Source organism: Tamandua tetradactyla, chromosome 16 (genome assembly GCF_023851605.1).
Source record: "Tamandua tetradactyla isolate mTamTet1 chromosome 16, mTamTet1.pri, whole genome shotgun sequence".
NCBI lineage: Eukaryota > Metazoa > Chordata > Mammalia > Pilosa > Myrmecophagidae > Tamandua > Tamandua tetradactyla.
The window spans coordinates 22,177,756-22,205,188 of NC_135342.1; the positions used below are offsets into that span (position 1 = coordinate 22,177,756).

Here is a 27,433-nt window from a genome sequence, read left to right on the forward strand (position 1 = left end):
CTGCCCATGCAAAAGATTTCACAGTGCTGCAAAACTCGGCTTGTTTCTTCAGAAGTTATTAAAGAATCTTTCACTTCCTTTCTGAATCTTTGGCCCACACAGTGACCTCCTGGTCTTCTGACCACGGAGTCACACACCTTTATCTATTTGGGAACTATTTACTGTTTGAGCTTTACAAAATCCACAGATGACATATGGTCAGGATGTTAGCAGTGGGGAAAGGGAGGGGTCTTTCTATGGCAAGATGGAATCCTTGTGGGCCCTTTGATTTTTTTATCCCCATTAATGCAGCTTTTAATGATGGCGCAATAGAGAAGTAGAAGGTTTTACTAACTTGAGCTAAAAGCTGTAAAAGGTGCCCATTTATACTCTCAAGTAGCATCACAAAGAAATATATTTTAGGCTGCCAAGGCTGTAGAAAATCTGCAAGACAGAATGGGGATTATTTCTTGTGTTTAGCAGGGTAAAACTGTTAACTACCAACCAAGCACTAAGACCATAATTATTTGAAAAAAAAAGTTTCTTTTGTTCTGATGATGATATTTTATCTTCCTTATCTTTTGGTTGGATGGGAAGTAATAAAAAAAAAAAGGAAGTTTGCTTTTTCAAGTCGACATTTTCTTGTTAATACACATTTTGTTTCAGTAGAATGCCATCTGTTAAGCCTGTAGGAGTCCTCCTGGGTATTTCTGAATTGTGCTGTGGACACGAGTGTTTGAGAGCACAAACAGCTTGTCTTCTTATAGCATTTAGTTATTGTTTGTTTACTGATAGACAAAATATTAGCAATGAATCCTTTCTATATTCCGTGCTTTTAAACCCATTAAGATCCCAAATCCTCATCAAACATCTGGTTTTAAAACTTGGGAGAAGATTCCTGGTGCCAGCCCATGCAAAAAAACAAAAAACAGAAAACAAAAAACTTGTGCTTGCACAAACCATCCACTCAGTAAACTATCCATGTTTCTCAGCTCTGCTTCTGTGTGCTATGGAGACTTCTGAATAAAGAGGGTGTGAGCAGGCAGGAGGATTCAGGTAGACTCCAAAGCACTTTCTCATACATCCACTGGCAGGTTGTACCCTGGCTGTCTCCCAGGCAAATGGTGACCCAGTACCTCCTGGTTCCCTGTTCAGACAGCTTATCAGTGAGAAAGAAGACATGTCTCTGCGCTCATTATTCAAACTTGGTTGACTCTCTAATATGACTAAGTAACACGGGAACCTATCCATTTCTAAATAAATACTACTGCATTATTTCTCTTAAAGGTGCCTCTGCTCATTTGTTTTTAAGCCACATCAATCCTTCCAGTTTCAGTGACGGAATGTTATTTTTACTAACCCCTAGTTACTGTTAGGGGTTATTTCATCATAAAGTCGACTTTATCCAGTACTATAAGTACTTCACAGTACTTGTTACTTTAGATACCGGTTCAGGTAGCTTATGCTTTGTCAGCATTCATCAGTGCCTTCATTCTCAAGACGACAGGATGGAATCACCAGTGAGATCATGTAAGCCGCTAACATAAGTTTGTCAGCAGAGTTACTACAAATTTCTTTTTCTTCAGAATTGTGCAATGTTTTCTACAAAGTCGGAAGTGCAGACCCTGGAGGAATAACGGTACAGAACTTATCTGGGTATACAAGAGTCTGAAAGACATTCTCCATGGAAATACAAATATATAACAGACAGGAGACAGTAATTAGAAAGGGCATTTCACTTATACAGTCTTAATTGGATCCCATTATTCTCCTGTTAAAAAGGAATCAGTACTCTGAATAGGACATTTATATACTGAGAGGTAGTATGGCAGTTAATATCAGTGCAAGACTGAATCAAGCTTTCTGTGTTTTGGAAAAAAACTATTTTTTTCATGGAAACTAAATACTCTTTACTAATTTATTGAGTTAAAAAGTTGAAGATTCCGTGTTTTTAAAGGCCTTTTTACATAAAGAAGAATTTCTAATGTACAGATTTGGAAATCAATCTGAATTGGACATACTAGGGATTCAACATGCGGATGAAATTCCCTCAATACCATTACCTTGACATGGGTCTGATACCCACCCTCAAAAGAATCCTATAAAAAATTGCTTCCCCTTTGAAATTGCAATAGAGCAGCAAAACCACAAGTAAACAACTGCCTTAACCTGTTATTTCAAATATAGATCAAAAACCCAACAGGCGATTTTTGTGCAATTCAAAAAAATAAACCATAAGTTCTATCAAATCTGCACGGCGCTGTCCCTTCACGGAAGTCAAGAAACTACGGGCGCATCCTGTTGGAGGCCGGCCTCCCTGCTGTTGGCCAAGAATGTGGGTCTCCTTCAGGATCTGACTGTTTCTCAAGGAAAGACCTCGGCAAGGTGCAGAGGGCTGGGGCCGGGCTGGGGAGTGTTGGGCTGGGCCCAGCGATGGTCTGATTCGAGCTGCTTTCTGGCCCACTTGCCTCGTCTGGGGTGTTGCTGCTGCTGCGGCTGCTACCGGCACCATCACGGCTGGAAGCCCGTGTCCCAGGACTCCTAAAGACCGGGCTTCTACTCCTTGGGTCTGGGGGGCAGGGCAGGCGGTTGTCTTCTCGGTTACCATTCATTCCCCTTTTCCTGGGGCGGAGGCGCTCGCGGCAGCGGGTGGAGAGGAGCGACAGGGCGCCGCTCAGCGAGAAAAGGGAACCGAGCCCGCCGCGCACAACCCTCCCGCGGGTCCGGTGGACGCTGCGGGCGGCGTGCGGGCGCTGAGCAGCCCTGCGTGGGATTCGTGCCGTCGCTACTTCGGCGGCTTCTCCGCTCCTCTCCTCGTCGGAGACATCGAGCTACAGGCTCAGATTTTTTTTTTTGAATATTTAAGAGCCATTTAAATTTCTTCCATGAACCATCTGTTCATAACTTTTGCCCACTTTGCTTTTGTTTTTTTCCCCTCTATTAAAAAAAAAGTTTTTAATAGACTTTATTATTATTATTTTATGTATTTATTTTTTTCAAATCGCTCTGGGATTTATCGGGGCATCCCTCTGGACAAACCTACAAAATCTCATGCCCTACTCAAGTTTCCACGTACTGTGGTGTTCAATGAAGCTGTCCGCATAAGTTATATTAGGAAATGCGCTAGTCAAAATACAAATTTCGTACCAAATAAACATTTTTTGCTTTAGTCTCACACATAAGTTAAAGTTTTAAAATATGAGTTACCATCTGTTTTCAACACCCTGCAGTATTGACATTTTTTAAAACCCATTTTTAAAATTTTTTTTTATTTTTTATTTTTTTATTAACGGAAAGAAAAAAAAAAGAAATTAACACAACATTTAGAAATCATACCGTTCTACATATGCACTCAGTAATTCTTAACATCATCACATAGATGCATGATCATTGTTTCTTAGTACATTTGCATCAGTTTAGAGGAACTAGCAACACAACAGAAAAAGATATAAAATGTTAATATAAAGAAAAGAAATAAAAGTAGTAATAATAGTAAACAACAACAACAACAAACAAACAAGCAAACAAAAACAAAAAAAACCCTATAGCTCAGATGCAGCTTCATTCAGTGTTTTAACATGATTACTTTACAATTAGGTATTATTGTGCTGTCTATTTTTGAGTTTTTGTATCTAGTCCTGTTGCACAGTCTGTATCCCTTCAGCTTCAATTACCCATTGTCTTACCCTGTTTCTAACTCCTGCTGAACTCTGTTACCAATGACATATTTCAAGTTTATTCTCGAATGTCCGTTCACATCAGTGGGACCATACAGTATTTGTCCTTTAGTTTTTGGCTGGATTCACTCAGCATAATATTCTCTTAAAACCCATTTTAAGGTTTACAGAAAATTTGTGCAGGAAGTACAGGAAATTCCCGCATGCACCTCCCCCTCTCTACTCGCATAGTTTATCCTGCTATTAACATCTTACTTTAGCATAGTACAAACTGATGAATCAGTATCGATACATTATAATTAACTGAAGTCCATGGTTACCTTAGAGTTCATTCTTTGCGTTGTACAGTTTTATGAGTTTTGACAAATGCTTAACATCACGCATCCATAATTATAGTGTCATATGTAATAGTTTCACTGCTCTGAATATTCCCTGTGCTTTTTCTGTTCAACCCTTTTGGCAACCACTTATCTTTTTATTGTTTCTATAATTTTGCCTTAGAGGCATACAGTTGGAATCATACAGTATAGGCTTACCTCATTTTATGGTGCTTCGTTTTATTGTGCTTCAGAGATATTGGAGGTTTGTGGCAACCCTGCCTCGAGCAAGTCTATTTGGGCAGTTTCTACAACAGCGTGTGTTCACTTCACATCTCTGTGTCATATTTTGGTAATTCTTGCAACATTTCCAACTTTTTCATTATTATTATATGTGTTATGGTAATCTGTGACCAGCAATCTTTTTTTATCTTTTAATTTTATTTTTTTAAATACCAAAAAACACAAGGAAAATGCAAACATTCCTATTTTGATCATTCCGTTCTACATATATAATCGATAATTCAAAATATCATCACATAGTTGCATATTCATCATCATAATCATTTCTTGGAACATTTGCGTCTATTCAGAAAAAGAAATAAAACAAAAACAGAAAAAAAAATTTATACATACCATACCCCTAACCCCTCTCTTTCATTGATCACTAGCATTTCAAACTAAATTTATTTTAACATTTGTTCCCCCTATTATTTATTTTTATTCCATATGTTCTACTCTGTTGACAAGGTAGATAAAAGGAGCATCAGACACAAAGTTTTCACAATCACACAGTCACATTTTGAAAGCTTTATCATTATTCAATCATCTTCAAGAAACATGGCTACTGGAACACAGCTCTACATTTCCAGGCAGTTCCCTCCAGCCTCTCCATTTCCTCTTGGATAACAAGGTGATATCTACTTAATGCGTAAGAATAACCTCTAGGATAACCTCTCGACTCTGTTTGGAATCTCTCAGCCATTGACACTTTGTCTCATTTCACTCTTCCCCCTTTTGGTGGAGAAGGTTTTCTCAGTCCCTTGATGCTGAGTCTCAGCTCATTCTAGGGTTTTTCTCAATACCTTGATGCTGAGTCTCACCTCATTCTAGGATATCTGTCCCATGTTGCCAGGAAGGTCCACACCCCTGGGATTCATGTCCCACGTAGACAGGGGGAGGGTGGTGAGTTTGCTTGTTGTGTTGGCTGGAGAGAGAGGCCACATCTGAGCAACAAAAGAGGCTCTCTTGGGGGTGACTCATAGGCCTAATTTCAAGTAGGCTTGACCTATCCTTTGTGGGGGTAATTTTCTTGTGAACAAACCCCAAGATTGGGGACTCAGCCTATAGCTTTGGTTGTCCACACTGCTTGTGAGAATATCAAGAATTCAACTTGGGAAAGTTGAATTTTTCCCCATTCTCACCATTCCCCAAAGGGGACTTTGCAAATACTTTTCCACTCACTGATCAAATCACTCTGGGATTCATTGGGGCATCACTGTGGACAAACCAACAAAATCTCATGTCCTACCCAAGGTTCCAAGTACTTATGGTGTTCCATCAAGCTATTACATAAGTTATATTAGGAAATGTACTAGTCAAAATATAAATTTTGTACCAAATAAACATTTGTGCTTTAGTCTGTGATCAGCAATCTTTGATGGTGCTGTTGTAATTGTTTTGGGAGGCCACAAACTGTGTCTGTGGTGAAGTTAATTGGTAAATGTTGAGTGTGTTCTGACTGCTCCATTCCCTTGTCTCTCTCTCTCTCTCCTTCGGCCTTCCTAATCCCTGAGATTTCAACAATATTGAAATTAGGCCTGTTAATGACCCTTCAAGCGTTCTTGTGAAAGGATGAGTCACATGTCTTTCATTTTAAATCAAAAGCTAGAAATGATAAAACAGTGAGGAAGGCATCTTGAAAGCCAAGATAGGCCGGACATTAATCCCCTCACAGCAGTTAGCGAAGTTATGAATGCAAAGGAAAAATTCTTAAAGGAAATTAAAAGTGCTATTCCAGTGAACACATGAATGATAAGAAAACTGGAATGATAAGAAAGCTGATATATTGAGAGTTTTATTCTGGATAGAAGATCAAAGCAGCCATAACATGCCCTTAAACCAAAGCCTAATCCATGCAAGATCCTAACTATTCTTCAATTCTGTGAAGGCTGACAGAGGTGAGGAAGCTGCAGAAGAAAAGGTTGAAGCTAGCAGAGGTTTCGTTCTTGAGGTTTAAGGAAAGAACCTTTCTCCATATCATAGAAATGCAAGGTGAAGTAGCAAGTGCTGGTGTAGAAGCTGCTACAAATTATCCAGAAGATCTAGCTGAGATAATTGATGAAGGTGGCTACACTAAACAACAGATTTTCAATGTAGACAAAACAGCCTTATCTAGAAAATGCCGTCTAGAACTTTCATAGTAGAAAGGAAAAGTCAGTGCCTGGCTTCAAACCTTCAAAGGACAGGCTGACTTTATTGTTAGGGGTTAATGCAACTGGTGGCTAAATTGAAGCCAATGCTCATTTGCCATTTTGAAAATCCTAGGGTCCTTAAAAGAATCATGCTACAACCACTTTGCCTGTGCTCTATAAAATGGAAAAACAAAGCCTGATGACAGCACATCTGTTTACAACATGATTTACTGAATAGTTTAAGACCACTTTTCAGAGCTATTGCTAAAAAAAAGAGATTACTTTCAAAATACTACTGTTCTTTGATAATGCACCTGGTTAACCAAGAGCTCTGCTGGAAATGTACAATGAGATTTATGTTGTTTTCCTGCCTACTAAAAACAACATCCATTCTACAGCTCATGGATCAAGGAGTCAGTTCGACTCTCAACTCTTGTTATTTAAGAAATAAATTTTATAAAGCTATAGATGCCATAGATAGTTGATGGATCTGGGCAAAGTAAATTGAAAACCTTCTGGAAAGGAGTCATCATTCTAGATCCCATTAAGAATATTTGTGATTCATGGGAAGAGGTCAAAATATCAACATTCACATGAGTTTGGAAGAAGTTGATTTCAACCCTCCTGGATGACTTTAAGGGGTTCAGATTTCAGTGGAAGAAATAACTGAAGATATAGTAGAAATAGCAAGAGAACTAGAATTAAATGTGGAACCTGAATATGTGACTGAATTGTGCCGTCTAATGATACAGCTTTAATGGAAGAAGAGATGCTTCTATGGATGAGCAAAGAAAGTGATTTCTTAAGATGGACACTAATCCTTGTAAAGATGCTGTGAAAATTATTGAAATGAGAACAAAGGATTTATAATATTACATACACTTAGTTGATAAGGCAGCAACAGAATTTGAGAGGATTTACTCCTATTTTGAAAGAAGTTCTACTGTGGGTAAAATGCTGTCAAACTGCAGTGCATGCCAGAGAGAAATCTTTCATGAAAGGAAGAGCCAGTTGATGATGCAACCTAAACTGTTGCCTGATTTTAAGCAATTGTCACAGCTACCTCAACTTCAGCAGCTACCACCCTGATCAGTCATCAGCCATCAAAATCAAGGGCAAGACTCTCCAATAAAAAGATTGTGACTCACTGAAGGCACAGATGATGGTCAACATTTTTTAGCAATAAAGTATTTTAAATTAAAGAATGTACATTTTAAAACATAATGCTATTTGCACATTTAATAGACTACAATATAGTATAAACATAACCTTTGTATGTACTGGTAAACCAAAAAACCTGTGACTCGTTTATAGAGCTATTCTCTTTATGTTCTCTTTATGGTTGTGGTCTGAAACTGAACTCACCACATCTTTGAGTTATGTCAGTATATAACTTTTTCAGATTGGCTTCTTTCATTTAGCAATATGCATTTAAAATTTCTGCCATTTCTTTTTTTTCCTCCATTTTTTTTTTATTAGAGAAGCTGTGGGTTTACAGAACATTCATGCATAAAATACAGAATTCCCATAAGCCACCCTATAGTTAACACCTTGCATTCCTCTGATATATTTGTCAAAATTGATGAAAGCACATTTTCATAATTGTACTATTAATTTGGTTAATATCATGGTTTAACTTAGGGTCTGCTGTGCAGTTCCACGGATTTAAAAATTTCTCCTTTTAACTATATTCAAATATATAATTCAATGCTACCATCACCATTACCATTCATTACCAAAACTTTTCCGTCATTCCAAATAGAAATCTACATTTTAAGCCTTGAATCCCTATTCCCTACCTTCATCCCAGCCTCTAATAACCTATACTCCAGATTCTGACTCTGAGTTTGCTTATTCTCATTATTTCATATCAGTGAGATCATACAATATTTGTCCTTTTGTGTCTGACTTTTTTGACTCAACATGATGTCTTCAAGGTTCACAGTTTTGAGGCTAAGAGAAGTCCCAAATCAAGCAAGACAATGCTTTCTTCCTGAAAACTGGCATTCTTTTGGGCTGGCTGCCAGAAATTCTTGGGTGTTTGGCCTTTTTGTCTCATGGAAATGCGAGTGGTAGTGTCTTCTTTCTCTTCCAGGTTCCGTTGTCTTCTAGATTCTACTCCTCTTGTGGTTTTCTCCCCGTGGCCTTCTCAGTAAAACTTGTAGTAAAAGGATTAAGACCTATCCTGGTTCAGTTGGCCACACCTTAAGTAAAAATGACATCTTCAGAAGGTCCCATTTACAGTGGGCTCACAGTCATAAGAATGGATTAAGATTAAGAGCATATTTTTCTTGGGTACTGTATTACTTAGGGTTCTCTATAGAAACACCATCAACAGGGAACACTCACAAATATAAAATTTATAAAAGTGTCTCACATGACTGCGGGAACGTAGAGTCCAAAATCCGCAGAGCAGGCTGTGAAGCCAACGATTTCAGTGGAGGGTCTGGACAAACTGTGAGCAAGCAAGAAGAGAGCCTGTTTCTTCTGAATCCTCCTTAAAAGGCTTCCAGTGATTAGATTAAGCATCACTCATTGCAGAAGACACTCCCCGTGGCTGATTACAAATGGAATCAACTGCAGATGGAGCTGACGTGATCATGATTTAATTCTATGAAATGTCCTCATCAGAACAGACAGGCCAGCACTTGCCAAACCAGACAAATAGATACCACCACTTGACCAATTTGACACATGAACCTGACCATGACGGGTACATAATTCAATTTACCATACTGAATCATATAGTAATTCTATGTTTAACTGTCTGAGGAACCACCAAACTGTTTTCCACAGCAATTGCATCATTTTATATTCCCACTAAGGATGTACTAAGGTTCCTATTTCTCCACTTAGTCACCAACACTTCTTATTTTCTGTTTTATTTCCTTCTAATAATGGCCAATCTAATGGGTGTAAAGTGGCATCTCATTATAGATATAATTTGCATTTCTTTGATGGTTAATGATGTTGAACATCTCCTTGTGTGCTAATTGGCTATTTGTGTATCTTCTTTGGAGAAATGTCCATTGCATTTTAAAAATGGGTTTGGTGAGATCCAGTCTCGGTTATCAAGATAACTTTGAGCTTGGGTTGGGTTAGTTCTGGGCTGACCCAAGACCCTTCATTAATAAAGATCAGGGGCTATCATTAGTGACTACAAAGTCTAAAGTTGAAAAACTGGATAACTGGGTACAAATGAAGATTAGTGGGGGTCCCAAAGTAGTTCAGTGGTAGAATTTTTGCCTGCTATGCGGGAGACTTGGGTTAGTTTCCTGGACTATGCACTTCACCCCCTTCAAAAAAAAATTTCAACAAATGGTTCTGTAATAATGGGATAGTCACATGGAAAAAGAATGAAGTGTGACCCCCACCATATGGCATACAACAACAAAAAAAGACAATAATAAAAAAAATAGGAAATTAGTCACAAGGTTTTTACAATCAGCAGGGCAGAAGATAAAGTCTAAGCAGTCATTACCAGAGATAAATGAAGCTGGATTAAAATTTAGAGATTTCAGGTCTTCTCTCTGTGTACTCCAGTATACCAAAAAGCAAAAAGGAATAGCTGTATAATGACTCAATAATCAAAATCATCCCTTAAATCTTGATTTCTCAGTTACAACTTTTTTCTTCTTTTTCAAGATTGCTTTGGCTATTCAGGCCCCTTGCAATTCCAAACAATTTGGGGATGTGCTTTTACCCTCTGAACACTGCCTTCAGTTCCATAAATTTTAGTATGTTTGTTTCTATTTTCATTCATCACTAAGTACTTCCTAATTTCCCTCATGAGTAATTATTTGGCCCCTTTGTTCAATAGCGTGTTATTTAATTTTCACATATTTGTAAATTGTCCAATTTTCCTTCTTATTGTTTTCTGGCTTAATTTCATTGTGGTCCAGGAAGATACTTTGTGAGATTTCAATATTTTTTACTTTTTTAAGATTTGATTTGTGGCTAAACATAAGGTCTTTCTGGAAAATGATCCATGTGCTCTTGAGAAGAATGTGTATTCAGCTATTGTTGGGTGGAGCGTTTCCTATATCTCCACTAGGTCTAATTGGTTCAAAGTGTTGTTCTGGTCTCTATTTCCTTATTAATCTTCTGTTTAGATGGTCTATCAATTACTGAAAGTGGTATATTGAAGCCTCCAACTAGAAATTTCTACTTCTCCCTTCAATTCTGTCAATTTTTGCTTCATATACTTTCTGGCCTCTGTTGTTAGGTGCTTATATGTTTATAATCATTATATCCTCTTTCTGGATTAAGCCTTTTTCAATATATAATATTCTTCTTTTGTCTCTTAGACTTATTTGACATAAAGTCTATTTTGTCTGATGATAATATAACCACTCTGTCTCTCACTGAATTATTGCTTGCATGGAATATCTTTTTCCTTGTTTTCACTTTCAAATTCTTTGTGTCTGTTTTTTTCTGAAACTTTTTTTTATTAATTAAAAAAAATTAACTAACACAACATTTAGAAATCATTCCATTCTACATATGCAATCAGTAATTCTTAATATCATCACATAGGTGTATGATCATCATTTCTTAGTACATTTGCATCGATTTAGAAAAAGAAATAGCAAGACAACAGAAAAAGAAATAAAATGATAATATAGAGAAAAAAATAAAAATAAAAAATAAAATATATATATATAAAGAAACAGAACAAACAAACAAACAAACAACAAAACTATAGCTCAGATGCAGCTTCATTCAGTGTTTTAACATAATTACATTACAATTAGGTAGTATTGTGCTGTCCATTTTTGAGTTTTTGTATCTAGTCCTGTTGCACAGTCTGTATCCCTTCAGCTCCAATTACCCATTATCTTACCCTATTTCTAACTCCTGATGGTCTCTGTTACCAATGACATATTCCAAGTTTATTCTCTAATGTCGGTTCACATCAGTGGGACCATACAGTATTTGTCCTTTAGTTTTTGGCTATCACTCAGCATAATGTACTCTAGGTCCATCCATGTTATTACATGCTTCATAAGTTTATCCTGTCTTAAAGCTGCATAATATTCCATCGTATGTATATACCACAGTTTGTTTAGCCACTCGTCTGTTGATGGACATTTTGGCTGTTTCCATCTCTTTGCAATTGTAAATAACGCTGCTATAAACATTGGTGTGCAAATGTCCGTTTGTGTCTTTGCCCTTAAGTCCTTTGAGTAGACACCTAGCAATGGTATTGCTGGGTCGTATGGCAATTCTATATTCAGTTTTTTGAGGAACCGCCAAACTGCCTTCCACAGTGGTTGCACCATTTGACATTCCCACCAACAGTGGATAAGTGTGCCTCTTTCTCCGCATCCTCTCCAGCACTTGTCATTTTTTGTTTTGTTGATAATGGCCATTCTGGTGGGTGTGAGATGATATCTCATTGTGGTTTTGATTTGCATTTCTCTAATGGCCAGGGACATTGAGCATCTCTTCATGTGCCTTTTGGCCATTTGTATTTCCTCTTCTGAGAGGTGTCTGTTCAAGTCTTTTTCCCATTTTGTAATTGGGTTGGCTGTCTTTTTGTTGTTGAGTTGAACAATCTCTTTATAAATTCTGGATACTAGACCTTGTGTCTGTTTTTAAGATGGGTCTCTTTTAGACAGCATAGAGATGGATCATGTTTGTTCATCTAATCTGCCAATCTCTGCTTTTTCCCCCTTTTTTTTGTCTGCTATATGCCCGGGGTCACATTTCATTCTTTTTCCATGTGAGTATCCCATTGTTGCAGCACCATTTGTTGAATTTTTGTTTGTTTTTTCTTTTTTTGTTTGCTTATTTGCTTGTTTTGGGGAAGTTCTTAGGCCAGGAATCAAACCTGGGTCTCCCACCAATCTCTGCTTTTGAATATGGAAGTTTAATCCACTGACCTTTAAAGTAATAACTGAGAAGGAAGGATTTATTTATGACATTTAGCTATTTGTTTTCTGTACGTATTGTTCTGTTTTTGTTTTTATTCTTTTTTTGGGGGGTGCATGGTCTGGGAATCTGTATGTATTGTATCTTCTTTATTCTTCAATTACTTCCTTTTTTGGTATTTACTTATTTATTTATTTATTTATTGTAGCTTATCATCTAAGTCCCTTCTTCTTTCATTTTCTCTACACCTTTTAGCTATTGTCTTAGTGGTGACCTTTGTAATTACAATGAACATCATAAAGTAATAGCCACCTAGTTTGACTACTACTAATGTAGTTTCAGTAGTATACAAACTCTTTATTGCTATATATTTCCATCCCTCCCCCTTTATTTTATTGTTGACTCAGATTACTTCTTTCTACATTGTATGCCCATTGACACAGATTTTAGTATTATATTACAAATTTGGCTAAGTCATGGGGGGGGAAGCAGTTACAATTCAAAAGTACAATACAGGATTGTACAAAAAGTATAATACAGGGTTTTGTATTTACCTATGGTTTTGGATGTCGTGAAGTTTCTTTGAGTGATGAGATGAAATCACATATAGCCAACCAGTTGAGAATACATGTTTGATGGTTTGACGCTGTTATGTACCCCAGAAAAGATTGTATTCTTTTAATCCACTCCTGTGGGATTGGACCTACTGTGGATGGGACCTTTTGTTTAGGTTATTTCAATTGAGAGGAGGCCTACCTCTTTCAAGGTGGGCCTTAATCTTCTTACTGGAGTCCTTTATAAGAGGATAGAGACAGAAAAAAGCCCCAGAGAAGTTTAGAGAAAAAGTCCCTGGAGAAACTGAAAGAGAAAGCCACTTAAGCCAGAAGCTGAAAGCAATAAAATCTAGGAGAGAAGAGCCAGCAGAGGTCATCATATACCTAGCTCTCTGACAGAGGGGCCCAAGATCACCTGTAGCCAGTCTTCAGGGAGAAGGTATTGCCCAGCTGAGGCCTTAATTTGGACATTTTCACAGCCTTAGAATTATAAACTTGTATGTTAATCCCATGGTAAAAGCCAACCCATTTCTGGTATGTTGCATTCCGGCAGCTTTATCAAACCAAAACAACATGAAAGAACAGCTTTATTAAATCCAAGAGCCTTGAGGAAAATAGAAGACAATGAAGGCAGTAGAGGGGCCCTGCTTTACTTAAACGAGGCTCCTGCTAGGACCTGTGGAGGAGCGGAGGGAAAAGCACAGATGGGTCCCAGGCTCTTGTCTTTATTGTGACCCTGAGGTGAAGGGTAGGGTTTTCCCATGGACGCTAGGATTGGAGGTTTCAAACTATGTGGTGTGAAAAGCACAACTTGGAGAAGGTGAGGGCAGCTTCTTATCCAAACCATACGGGAGTACCTGCCCTGCTAGTCAATTATGCAACACAAAAGAGTGGAAGCAGCAGGGGACCTTCAGGAGAAGCAGCAGCAGGGGTCTTTATAAGCTCAAACCTTAAAGGGGTGCAGGCCATAATTGTGATTGTGCCCAGGGCTAATGGAGGTGGTCACCTAGAAGGGAAATGTATATCTAGGCCAGGAAGGCTGACAGGGCACAAATATAATTTCTCAATACCATTAAGCCTATGTATTTACCTTTACCAGTGTTCTTTACTTCTTCTTAGGGTCTTAAGTTACTGTCTAGTGTCCTTTTATTTCAGCCCAAAGGACTCTCTTTCAGATTTCTTATAGGGTAGGTCTTCTGGTAATGAACTCTTTCAGCTTTTGTTTATTGGAAAGTATCTTAATTTCTCCTTCAGTTTTGAATGATAATTTTGCTGGCTATAGAATTCTTTATTGTCAGTTTTTTCTCTAAGGATTTTAAATATGTCATGTACTGTGTTCTGGCCTCCATGGTTTTTGATGAGAAATCTTTTGTCAGTCTTATTGAGGGTATTTGCATGTGAGAAGTCACTTCTCTTTTGCATCTTTCAAAATTCTCTCTGTCATTGGATTTTGAAAACTTCATTATAATGTTTATTAATGTAGATTTCATAGAGTTGGCCCTACTTGGAGTTCATTGAGCTTCCTGGATGTGTATATTCATGTCTTTCATCAGATTTGGGAAGTTTTTGGTCATTATTTCTTCAAATATTTTTCTGCCCCTTTTTCTCTCACTTGTCTTCTGGTACTCCAATGACAAGTATGTTGGTTTATTTGATAGTGTCCCACAGGTCCCTCAGGCTTTGTTCATTTTCCTTCATTTATTTTTTCCTTGTGCTCCTCAAACTGGATTATTTAAATTGCCTTATCTTCAAGTTTGCTCATCCTTTCGTTTGCTTATTCAAATCTGCTGTTGAATCTTTGTAGTGAGTTTTTAAAAAACTTTTTAAGGGTATAATATAACATATATACAAAACAAAGAAGTGAAAAAAGCAATAATTTTCAAAACACACTTCAACAAGCAGTTACAGAACAGATCCCAGAGTTTGTCGTGGGCTACCATTCCATCATCTCAGAATTTTTCCTTCTAGCTGCTCTAAAACACTGGAGGCTAGAGGAAATATCAGTATAGTGATTCAGCAGGCATACTCATTTGTTAAATCCCATTTTCATTGGGGAATGCCTGTTCTGCTCTTCTCATGTTGAGATTTTTTCATGTCCACACTAAACGATAGGGGGATGTAATTAATTGATAATCCAAGAGACACTGGTCCCTCTGGGTTTCAGGATTTATCTGACTTAGGAACCCTCTGGGAATTATATGTTCTAAGAAGGCAGCCTTAGTGCATGAAACCTTTATGGAGTCTTAGTTTGAGCCCTAAGTGTTCTTAAGAGTCAACAGGATGGATGTTGATTGGGGTTGAGCAAACCATGGCAATTAGCACGATCTAACTGAAGTTTGCATAAGAGCAGCCTCCAGAACAGCCTCTTGACTCCATTTGCTCTCTCTTGGCCACGGAATGCCTTATTTTATTGCACTTCTTTTCCAACTTTTGGTCAGGAAAGCATTGTGGATCCCACGGTGCCAGGGCCAGGCTCATCCCTGGGAGTCATGCCTCACGTTGTCAGAGAGATTTTTACCCTTGAATGATATGTACCATGTAGCGGGGAGGGCAATGATTTTCCTTGCCAGAGTTGGGCTTAGAGAGAGAGAGAGGCCACATCTGAGCCACAGAGGCTTCCTGGAAGCAACTCTTAGGCCTCACTATGGGTAGTCTTAGCGTCTTCCTTACAGAAATAAGTCTCATAAGACTAAGCCTCAAAATTCAGGGCAGGACTTATTTTCTTGGGAGTCTCCAATGGTTGGGAGGGTACCTGGGATTCCCAGATGGGAGAATTTAATAGTTCCATATATATATATTTTCCCCTCCAGATCCTCAAAGGATTCTAACTAGTACTTTTTTTTTTTTTTTTGGTAAAAGTAATATCACTGTATTGTACATTTAAAAATGGCTAAAATGGGTAATTTTATGTTTTATATATGTTACTACACTCATGCAGTTTTCTGCAGGGAGTCTCCTTATACAGGGAAGCAAATTTTCTTCTTAGTGCTCTTGTGGCCTTGAGTTCAGATAAAAGAAAACAGGAGACATTTTCTTCAACATTTGTCATCTTCAGTCAGAGGGACTGAAATAATAAAAACTTTTAAATTTTTACTCAAAATTCACAAGATCAAGTGTAAAAGAAATTTAAATATTAAACTTTCAAAAGCTCTTATAAAAAGAAATTCAGTCTTTCCAGGCACTGGGGAAAGGCAACAGATAGGGAAAAGAAAGAAAAATCAAGATGGCCACTGTCTTAGCTTGTGCTTCTCGGGAAGCCTGGACCTGAGCATGTCCAGGCCAGGTTTCTGTCCCCGTGCTGCAGCCAAGCGGTCCTGTTACTGCCAGTATGCTGCTTAGCTTTCCCTTCTTCAGTCTCCTCATCTGTAAAACAGAACAGTTGCAAGACTTCCCTGCCCCTGTGCCATAAATATTAGTGGGATAAGATAGTGTAAGTGGAAATATGTGCTGCAAAGTAAAAGACACTGTGAAAATGTGTTTTCACCATAGTGTAATTACATTTTATCATATATGGGCTGTATCTCCTTTGAAGATAGAGTAGTCATAAGAACTTGTATTTATAGGCTGCTTTGCTGTTTATAAGGTGGCTTTTCCATAGGTTCTCTCTTTTGTGGAAAGGTTACAGCCTTGGAGCAAATGGACTAATTTGAAAAAGATTGCTTAAGGGTGGGCCACGGTGGCTCAGCAGGCAAGAATGCTTGCCTGCCATGCCAGAGGACCCGGGTTCGATTCCCAGTGCCTGCCCATGTTAAAAAAAAAAAAAAAAGATTGCCTAAGTAGAGCCCCTAGGAGGAGATCTATACTGTGTTTTCATAAGGGTCATCAAACCTCCTGAAATTGTGTGTCAATTTAGGTATATGTATTTTTCCCACTGCGTAGTGGGAAAAATTTTAAGCCATGATCAAATCGAATCAAATCATATTTGACTCTAAAGGGGTTCATGGCTTAAAGTGGTTAAGAAACACAGCTCTGGAAAAAAGCTCAAGTCCCTCCTTGCTTGGTTTCCAGAAGAACTGAACTGGTTCTAGTCTCTCTCTCCAATCCCCAGATGGGCCTGAGCACGGGGGTCTCATGGCTATAGGTCTCACTTCTTGCTGTCTGAGGTTCACTGATCTGAAGAGAAAGAGAAAAAAGGAGCAGGAAGAGCCTGTGATGCCTAGAAACCAAAGATGAAACTCTAAAGAGGTATGGCTCCAGCAAAACTACTTTTGTCACACTTCAGTTGCCTTCTTTCACTTCTCAAATATGCCAATGTCATTCCTACCTTCGGGCTTCTTGCAGAGGCTCTTTTGCTTACCTAGAATATACTTGGTCTGGCTCTTCTCCTGGGTGGCCCCTTCTTTCATTCCGGTCACCTCCTTGGAAATGTCCTCCCTCATCATACAATCCCCTGGCCTGATTTATCTTTCCATAACACATATCGCCATGGAAATAATCTTTTACATTTGTTTTATTAGTTTATTGTCCTCTGCCCTGCCTGCCCCTTCCTCCCACCCCCAAGCAAAATGAAAACATACTTCAGGCAAGACCTTGCAGTATCTGCCACAAAGTAAGCACTCAACACATGTTTATTGAATGAATTTAGGTAGCATATAAGGAACTGAGTCATTAGAAAGTTCTACATCAGTCTCTTGGACTCCTCTCTCTTTCAGAGCCAATACCTAAGCCATTGAGTCCTGTGTGTTCCACTGAAAAATGTCTCACACCTGTCCCTCTGTCCCCTCCCGCTCCCCATCTCCCAAGGCCACTGCTTACTTGGGCTTGGAACCTCAGCACCTGAGTAATGGTTTCAGCCCTGATCTCTCCTCTCACCTCCAGACCTTCCTAAAACACAGGTGGTCCACTCCAGTCCCATTCTCCCTTGGTTCCCTTTCACCTCCACCTCCTTGGACAGGCCAAGCATTTCACGCTCTGCCTCTGCACGTCATCGGGGCTGCATTGACTTGTCTTTCCCCTGAAACCCAAGGCCCTGCTTTCCCGGGCAGCCCACAACTGGAACAGCTAAGCTTGATAATGAGGCTCAGGCATGGACAGGAAGGCACAAGCAGCCCAGGAGTTCCTTGAGGATCCTTGAGAAGGCCAAAGGGTCTACCCATGAGGTTCAGGGGCTTCTGAAGGACAGGGTGGGTGGGTGACAAGGGACTTCTACCAATACTTTTTTTTTTTTTTGGCATGGGCAGGCTCTGGGAATCGAACCCTGGTCTCTGGCATGGTAGGTGAGAATTCTGCCACAGAACCACCATTGCACTGCCCTCTACCAATATTTTTAAATTATCAGCCCACCATAGTCTGAGATGTATCCTGGTATTATATTCAGCTATAGAGAATTACAAGGCCTTGTTCCTGTTCTGGACTCTAGGAGTTTGGATTGTTTAAATGAGCCATCCAGAGAGGTTGTTTTAAATTATGTATTATAAAAAATTTGGGTTCTTGACATAATATACCTCTCTGCCTTTGATCTCTTACAGTAGCTGAAGGTCTAAAGTATATACATTATCATCTTTTACCCTGAATTCTAATTTACCTTAGACCCAGCCAGATTGACTTTGTTTTAAACTCTAATGAGGCTTGATCTCTTTTTTCATTACTTTAACTGTTATTATATATAGCTATGCTAACTTTCAGGTCTGTAGCACTCCATTTCTGGGACCTAGGTGTCACAGAGCTACTCAAAGTTCCAGGGAAATACCAGCTGATACACACACAGCTCAGTGTCTCAGAACTCAGAAATACATCCACCACTTTAGACCAAATATGGCTGCTATAAGGGCCCACAATCTAGGCTCCCATTTTTTTACAAGTATTTTCTGAGAGAGACCTTAGCATATTTGTTCTTCGGTTTCTAACTTATTTGACACAGCACATTGTCCCCAAAGTTTATTCAGTTCATTGTGTGCCCCTCAACATCCCTCCTTTTTTGTGTTGTTGTTGTTTTTAATCAAACATAACAACATACAAACACAAACATTTTTACCATATGATCGTTCCATTCTTGATATATAATCAATAACTCACAATATCATCACATAGTTGTATATTCATCACCATGATCACTTCTTAGACTTCAATTCAGAAAAGAAATAAAAAGAAAACAGAAAAAAATTCATACATACCATCCCTTACCCCTCCCTTTCATTGATCACTAGCATTTCAATCTACTAAATTTATTTTAACATTTGTTCCCACATTTATTTATTTATTTTAATCCATATATTTTACCTGTCTGTCGATACGGTAGATAAAATCCCTCCTTTTTTTGAGCTGCACCGTATTCCGTCATATAAATGTATCTCTGTTCGCCATTGTACTTCTCAGTCATTGTATCTTTCGACTCCCTCCATCTATAGGGCATTATGGATAATGTCCAAAATAAAAAAACCATGTCTTACAATATTGTCACTTGGTTTTACAATTAGCAGTATTCTCAGTTTTAGGCCATTTTCATAGGTCCATAATGACAAAGAACTGGCTTCCAAATATTTTTGGTTTCCAAATATTTTTTTCCCATTGAGCTGGCTGCCTATTCACCTTTTTCACAAAGTCCTTTGAAGCATAGAAGCTCTTGCTTTTAAGAAGTTTCCATCTATTTTTTCTTTTGCTGTTTGTGCTTTAGGTGTAAAGTCTAAGCTACCTCCTATTACTAGGTCTTGAAGATATTTTCCCACATTTTTTTCTAGAAGTTTTATAGTACTGATGTTTACATTTAGGTCTTTAATCCATTTTAAATTAATTTTTATATAGAGGGTAGTGTAGGGGTGTCTTCTTTCATTCTTGTGGCTATTGATATCTAATTCTACCATGCCCATTTATTGAAAAGACTGTTCTGTCCTAGTTCAGTGGATTTGGGGACCTTATCAGAGATCAAATATCCATAAATTTGGTGGTCTGTCTCTGCAGTTATGATTCTGTTTCATTGGTGGATACTTCTATGTTTGTGCCAGCACCATGCTGTTTTGACCACTGTGGCTTTATAGTAAGCTTTAAAGTCAGGAAGTGATTGATAGTCCTTTCACTTTTCTTTTCTTTTTTTAGGATACCTTTAGCTATTCAGGGTCTCTTTCCCTTCCATATAATTTTGACAACTAGCTTTTCCAAGTCTTCAAAGTAGGTTGGGATTTTGACTGGTATTGCATTGAATCTGTGGCTCAGTATGGGTAGAAATGACATCTTAACAACATTCAACCTTCCTATCCATAAGCATCGAATGTCTTTCCATCTATTTAGGTTATTTTTTATTTCTTTTAGCAATTTCTCATAATTTTCTGTGTACAAGTCCTTGACATCCCTGGTTAGGCTTATTCCTAGGGACCTGATTCTTTTGGTCATTATTTTGAATGGAATTTTTCCCTTAATTGTCTCCTCGGATAGATCATTGCTTGGGTATAGAAACATTACTGATTTTTATACATTAATCTTGTAGCCTACCACTTTGCTGAATTTGTTTGTTAGCTCATGTAGCTTTGCCACAGATTTCTCAAGGTTTTCCAAATATAGGGTTTTTCCTTATTTCTTTCTCGTGTCCAATCACTCCAGCTAGGACTTCTAATACAATGTTGAATAATAGTGGTGACAGTGGGCATCCTTTTCTCATTTCCAATCTTAGAGGGACTGCTTTCAGTCTCTCATTGTTAAGTATGATGCTGGCTAAGTGTTATCCATATATGCCCTTTATGATATTGAGAAAGTTTCTTTTAATTCCTAACTTTTTTTTGCATGGGCAGGCACCAGGAAGCGAACCCGGATCTCTGGCATGACAGGTGAGAATTCTGCCTGCTGAGCCAATGTAGCCCACCCTAATTTCTAACTTTTGAAGTGTTTTTATCAGGAAAGGATGCTGGATGTTGTCGAATGCTTTTTCAACATCAATCGATATCATGTGATTTTTCTCTCTCGATTTTTTAATGTGCTGTATTATGTTGATTGATTTTCTTATGTTGAACCATCCTTGCATTCCTGGTATAAATCCCACTTGGTCATGATGTATAATTTCTTTAATATGTTTTTGGATTTGATTTGCTAGTACTTTGTTAAGAATTTTTGCATCTATGTTCAATAGGGAGATTGATCTGTAGTTTTCTTTTCTTGTAGCATCTTTATTCAATTTTGGTATTAGAGTGATGTTATCTTTATACAATGAGTTAGGTTGCATTCCTTTTCCTTAATTTTTTGGAATAGTTTGAGCAGGATTGGTGCAAGTTCTTTTGGAATGTTTGATAAAATTCACCTGTGAAGCCATCTGGTTCTGGGCTTTTCTTTGTGGGAATATTTTTGATGATGATTGAATCTTTTTACTTGTAATTGTTTGTTGAGTTCTTCTATTTCTTCTCAAGTCAGTATAGGTAACTCATGTGTTACTAGGAATTTGTCCATTTTATCTAAGTTTTCTAGTTTGTTGGCATATAGTTGTTCATAATATTCTTTTATGATTTTTTACTTTCTTCATGATCTGTGGTAATGACTTCCATCTCATTTCTGATTTTAATTATTTGTGTCCGCTCTCATTTTTTCTTTGTTAGTCTAACTAGGGGTCCATCAATTTTATTCATTTTCTCAAAGATCCAACTTTTGGTTTTGTGATTTTTTTCTATTGTTTTATTGTTCTCCAGTTTGTTTATTTCTGCTTTGGTCTTTATTATTTCTCTTCTTTTATTTGGTTTGGGGTTAGTTTGCTGTTCTTTCTCTAAATTCTCCAGGTGAGCAGTTAAATCTTCAAGGTTTGCTCAATCTTATTTTTAAATATAGGCATTTATTGCAATAAATTTCCCTCTCAGTACTACCTTTGCCACATCCCATAAATTCTGATATGTTGTATTTTCATTGCCATTTGTCTCCAGATATTTGATTATTTCTCTAGCAATTTCTTCAAAAGAGTGTGTTCTTTAATCTCCATATACTTGTTATTTAATCTCCATATACTTGTGAAAGCTCTGATTTTCAGTGATTATTAATTTCCAACTTTATTCTGTTAAAATAAGAGAAAGTGCTTTGGATAATTTCAATCTTTTATTAAATTGGTAAGAACTCAGTTTGTGTCCCAGCATATGCTCTATCCTGGAGAATGTTCCATGTGTGCTAGAGAAGAATGCATATCCTGGTGTTTTGGGGTGTAATGATCTACATATGTCTATTAGGTCTAATTCATTCATCCCATTGTTTGGGTTCTCTATTTCCTTGTTGATACTCTGTGTGGTTGTTCTATCTATAGTGGAGGGTTCTGTAGTGAATTTTTTCATTTCAGTTACTGACCTTTATGGCTCTGAAATTTGTTTGGTTCTACCTCTTTTTGTATCCCAGATACTTTCCTAATTTTTGTTAGTTCTTCATGTATAGATCCCTTTAGCTCATTGAAAAATTTTAAGATAGTTGATTTAAAGTCTTCAACTAATAGTTCTAATATATTAGCTTTATCAGAGATGGTTTCGGGTAAATTCTTTTTTTCCTGTGTTATGAGCCATATTTTCCTCTTTCTGTGTGTGCACATTTTTGCAATTTCTTTGTTGGAATCTGTACACTCTAACTACTCTGGGATTACTAGATGTTTTTTGTTGTTGTTGAAGACTGAAACCACCAATTAGTGACTTTTCCAAACTATTTTTGCTCCTAAATGAGAAATTGAAAGAGAAAAAAGGAAATACAAAAGATGTACTGTCTGTTTAAGACTCCTCTGCACTGTTTAGTAAGGCAGGTTGGAGCAATGGTTACCCTCCAGTCCATCTCGCTAGTGATCTGAGGTAGCTAATCAAAAACAGTGATCAGCAATCAGACGACCTCCTCAGTTTTTGGAGAACCAGTCCTTATAGCACACCTTGGCTATATTCAGAACAGGAGTGCAGTCCCTATTGCTGCCTGCCATGCAGTTGGGGGATGGGGATTTTATGACTACATGGAGGGTGAAAAATTCACTGATATTTATAGCATTTTACTAGCCTCTGTCTAATTCTTCCCTCAATGCTGCAAGTGTTCCACTACACTCCAGAGTCGAAGTTGATTGAGACAGTTCTTGTCTGTTCAATGGTTTTTTGGTGGAGATGCTGTATATATCCAGGAATGCAATTATTAGGTCATATGTAGGTCCTAAAAAGGACTGAGGTTGTATTGCTCAACTTTAGAGAATACCTGCCAAATACAGGAAGCACTAATAACTCTTGCTCTTTAATTTGCTAATTACATGATAAGCAAATTTAATAGCTGGTTCTTGGAAAAATTGACATTAATCAAGTTTCTCTGTCTAATGTTTAGTAGCCAAGTGTGATGATTAAGTGCATGTGTCAACTGGGCTAGGTTATGGTGTCCAGTTGTTTGGTTATGAAAGCCCAAGCCTGATTGTTAACTGATTTAAATCATTAGTCAGTTGATTGCATCCATGCCTGGTTATATCTACAGTCAACAAAGGAAATTGCTTTCAGCAATGAGAGAAGTCTCATTCAATCAGTTGAAAGACTTAAAGGGTGAACTGATAATTTCTGCAGTCAGAAAGAATTTCGATCTCTACCTCAACCAGCCAGCTTCTCCTGGGGAATTCATTGACACCTTCATTGCAGTTCCTAACTTGTGGCCTTCCCTATGGAATTTGACTTGTCAACCCCCACAGTTGCATGAGCCAATTCCTATAATAAATATATAGTCAGTTCTGTTTCCCTGGAAAACCCTGACTAATACACCAAGGAATGTATAAAGCTTCATTCTCCTGTATAGAGTAATAATGACCTTCTTGGGTTTAAATGGAAATGGGAGAATTTAGTGTCTGTTTCTGCCCATTCCCAAGCCTACTTCAGCCCACCTGTGGGCCAACAGGGCTGGCTGGTGGAGTTATTTAGGAAAACTTCATTTGGGGGTATTGGCTTAGTAGCTGATTTTTAGTCATAATTAACTCATTGCTTTCATCTCTCTATTTATGACAGGAATTTGCTGTTCTTTTTACTACTCTTATCTTTGGCGCTTCTTTTATCTTTTCCACACATCTCCACTACCATACACTTTTATGTATTTTTTTTCTTATTCTTCCCTCTCTCCTATAACAATTCCTATACAAAGATATCTCTTAGTCCTGTGTAAGTTAAAACAATAAAATTCTGACACTCAGATGAATGATAGGATTCCTTTTACTATCCTGCCATATTCAGATAAATATGAGCCTCTCAAAATAATTACCCTGGGTATCTATACATTCATTTCAAAAGTTCTATTGTTACTCAAGATATTTTGGTCACTTCTCATGTAGAGTTGCTCCTAGAATTAGTTTAAGTTTTATAAGAAGGCTGGTTTCACTTCCTTATAGTCACATTTACTATTTCAGGGAGCTTACTTATATTTATTGGCCTTCTGGTTTCCAGTTCCTCTTTTCCTTTCCTGCTATAGCCCCCAAGGAAGGAAAGCTCTGGGTTCTGGTGGAACTCCAAGTGTGAAGCAAGGCTCATAGTTGGATAGAGTCTCGGCAGTGAAAGGTGATTGACACGTTTCACCAAAGTTTGACCTTTAAACAAAACATGTTTAAGCTGCTCTTTTTACTGTGTCCTCTCCAATGTCCCAGTTCTGCTTTGTGATTCCCTTTCCTCTTTTTTTTTTTTTTTTAACAGTAGAGTACCCTCAAAATCTGGGTCCAAGGACATAAGCTTGAATTGTCTTCTCAGAGGAAACTTGGGAAGAATGAATACAGAGAGGTATTTCAGAGAGCCTCATGTCCTTCTGCTCTTGCATGGTTAATGATTTACCAGCAACTATTAGTCTTGGGTTGACCAGAATCATGTTCTAGTCAGGGGGCGCTTTGTACAGAGAGTTGTGTCTATAAACCAGTATTTGCAGTATTTGACCTTCCCAGTTCATCTTTAGAGTTAGTACCAGTTGGTGTTCTTGCATCTTTTCAGTCCTCCGGCTCTGAATACTCATATTCTCTCCCTCTTTGGGTGTGTTCTCTGAAGGAGAATGAGGATGTATCTCCATTAGTTGGGGCAACGGGGGGGGGGGGGGGGGGGGGGGGGGGAGAAGCCCTGAAGTTTGCAAAACAAAAGTTAATAGAGTGGGGTGCTGTTCTAGTTTGCTAGCTGCTGGAATGCAACACACAAGAGACGGATTGGCTTTTAATAAAAAGGGATTTATTTTGTTAGCTCTTCAGAGGAAAGGCAGCTAACTTTCCACTGAGGTTCTTTCTTACGTGGGAAGGCACAGGATGTTCTCTGCTGGCCTTCTCTCCAGGCCCCTGGGTTCCAACAACTTTCCCTGGGGTGACTTCTTTCTGCATCTCCAAAGGCCTGGGCTGAGCTGTGAGTGCCGAGATGAGGAATGCCGAGCTGCTTAGGCTGTGCTACGTTGAGCTCTCTCATTTAAGCACCAGCCAATTAAGTCAAACGTCCTTCATTGCAACAGGCCCGCCTCCTAGCTGACTGAAGATGTAAATCAGCAACAGGTGAGGTTCACGTACCATTGGCTTATGTCCACAGCAACAAAACTAGGTACGCTTACCTGGCCAAGTGGACGACTGAATCTAACTACCACAGGTGCAAAGGTAGTTCAGTGGTACAAATTCTTGCCTGCCATGTGGGAGACCCGGTTTGATTCCCGGCCCATGCACTTTCCAAAAATAAATAAATAAGCAAACGAAGAAAGAAAAAACAAACAAAATTCCAGCAAATGGTACTGCAATAACAGGATACTCTTATGGAAAAAGAATGAAATGTGACCCCACCATACAGCATAGAAAAAAAAATTAATAGAAAGTTGAATTTCCTCTGCAGCAGTTTCTGAATTCCCCAAAAAACTCCAGTGAGATGTTAACTGATTGTGCAAATATGTCCGCAGGATTTCCTCAAAATTAGGATCCCATTTGAAGGTTTTGTTCCTGGCTGCCATCTTACCTCCTTTTCTCTTTTGCAGGAGATTCTACTCCTCCCAAATAGCTATAAAGTCAATAGGTCTGGAAATTCTGGATCCTCTAAGCAGAACCCCTGCAGGACACCCTCCTTTCACCCATTGTTAATTGCAGAATAAGTGATACAGGGGCTATTGGGGGAATATCATACCTTTGGGGAGAGAGAAAGGAAGCATTGAAAATACCTGGTAGGGTAGGAACTTGAGGGTGTGATAAGTGAATGGACATCTCTGGAGCAGAGTAGAGAAGGGTGTGGAAACAAAGAAGGAAGTTAAAGGAAGCCAGGGAATTGTAAGAATTGAGGGGATAATCCATAAGGAAATAAAGAGTCTTTTTATGAAATTTTATTGACTTATTTTTGGGGGGATGAATGGGCAGGAATAAAGAGCGTCTTAATAGAGGCTATTGATGGTCCCTTTGCTGCTGTAGGAAGACCTGCCTGATCAATGCCTATTCTGAGCATGGCCTTAGGCTAAACTCTGGGATACAGATATAAATAAGACATACTCTCTTCTTCACAAGCTTCCAATCTAACAAAAAGAAGAGAAGTAACAGAAATTAGATGATATATAGAGAATGAGAGGTATAATGGGCCAGGATTTTGCTACCATTACCAACAGCTAACATTTGCTGTTCATACACTGTGTTCTAACCAGTTTACACATGGATTAACTCATTGACTCTTGACAACAGACCTATGAAGTATATGTTGCTAAAATTCCCATTGTATAGGTAAAGAAACTGAGGCAAAGAGGCATAAAAAAATAGCTTGCCTGATATCTCACAGTAAGGACCCAAGCACAGGCGATCTGACTCTAGGGCCTGTGCTTTTAATGAACATTCTGTGGCCCCTCGTAAGTGGCTCCGAGTGTGTGGAAGCTTTGCCACTTCATATCTTCAGGCTTTTGTACCCACGCTTCTGCACGTTGACCTAGATACTCTTCCTTAAAGACTCTGCACAAGGGGGAGCTCTTTTTTTGACATCTTCTTTGACTCCTTCTGACTATCCATGTGTAGCCACTGTCCTTGGAGCTTGCCTAGTGCTTTGCATATGTTTCTTTTAGCCACACAGTGTTCTATTTGTTGGAATGTCTGTCTCCTTATTAGACTATGAGCTTCAGGGAAGGAAGGACTTACTTTTTCCTGGAAAATTTCAAATAGATACAGAAGTAGAGCCAATAATAAAATGAATCCACATGTACTCATCACCTAGAGTCATCTGTACTCCCACTTTCTTCTACAAAATCCTTCTTGAAACCTGGATTATTTTGTAGTAAATCCAAGATGTTACAAACTTTCATTTGTAAATATTTTTTTATTTATAAAACATAAGGGCTTATCTAAAACATAAGGGTTCATAAAAAATCATAACCATAATACCATTATCACACCAAAATTTAGTACGTTCTTAATATCATTAAAATAGCAGTCAATGGTCAAATTATTGCAATTGTCTCATAATTGGATTTCTTTTATTTTTCCTTCTTTTTTTCCCTTCTTTCTTCCCTCCCTTCCTTCCTTTCATTTTTTTGTAGTAGGATCCCAATAAGGATTTGCAACCAAATAAGAAGGACCTTTTCTTTTTTTTTTAACATGGGCAGGCACCAGGAATCGAACCCGGGTCCTCTGGCATGGCAGGCAAGAATGCTTGCCTGCTGAGCCACCATAGCCCACCCAGGACTTTTGTTTTTAATCTTCATGTTCTCCTTAACCCTTGACACAATTCAATAAATATTTCTTTAATGAATAAATA

At 38.3% G+C, this 27,433-nt stretch overlaps 1 long non-coding RNA gene across 1 annotated transcript in view; it reads left to right on the plus strand.

Moving 5' to 3' along the window:
• The first annotated feature begins 1,592 nt into the window (after positions 1–1,592).
• The window catches only part of LOC143659111 (uncharacterized), a 29,003-nt gene continuing 3,162 nt past the window's right edge, over positions 1,593–27,433 (plus strand). The window contains exon 1 of the long non-coding RNA XR_013163429.1: positions 1,593–2,364. This is a non-coding gene — a long non-coding RNA (uncharacterized LOC143659111). The remainder of the gene's footprint in view (positions 2,365–27,433) is intronic.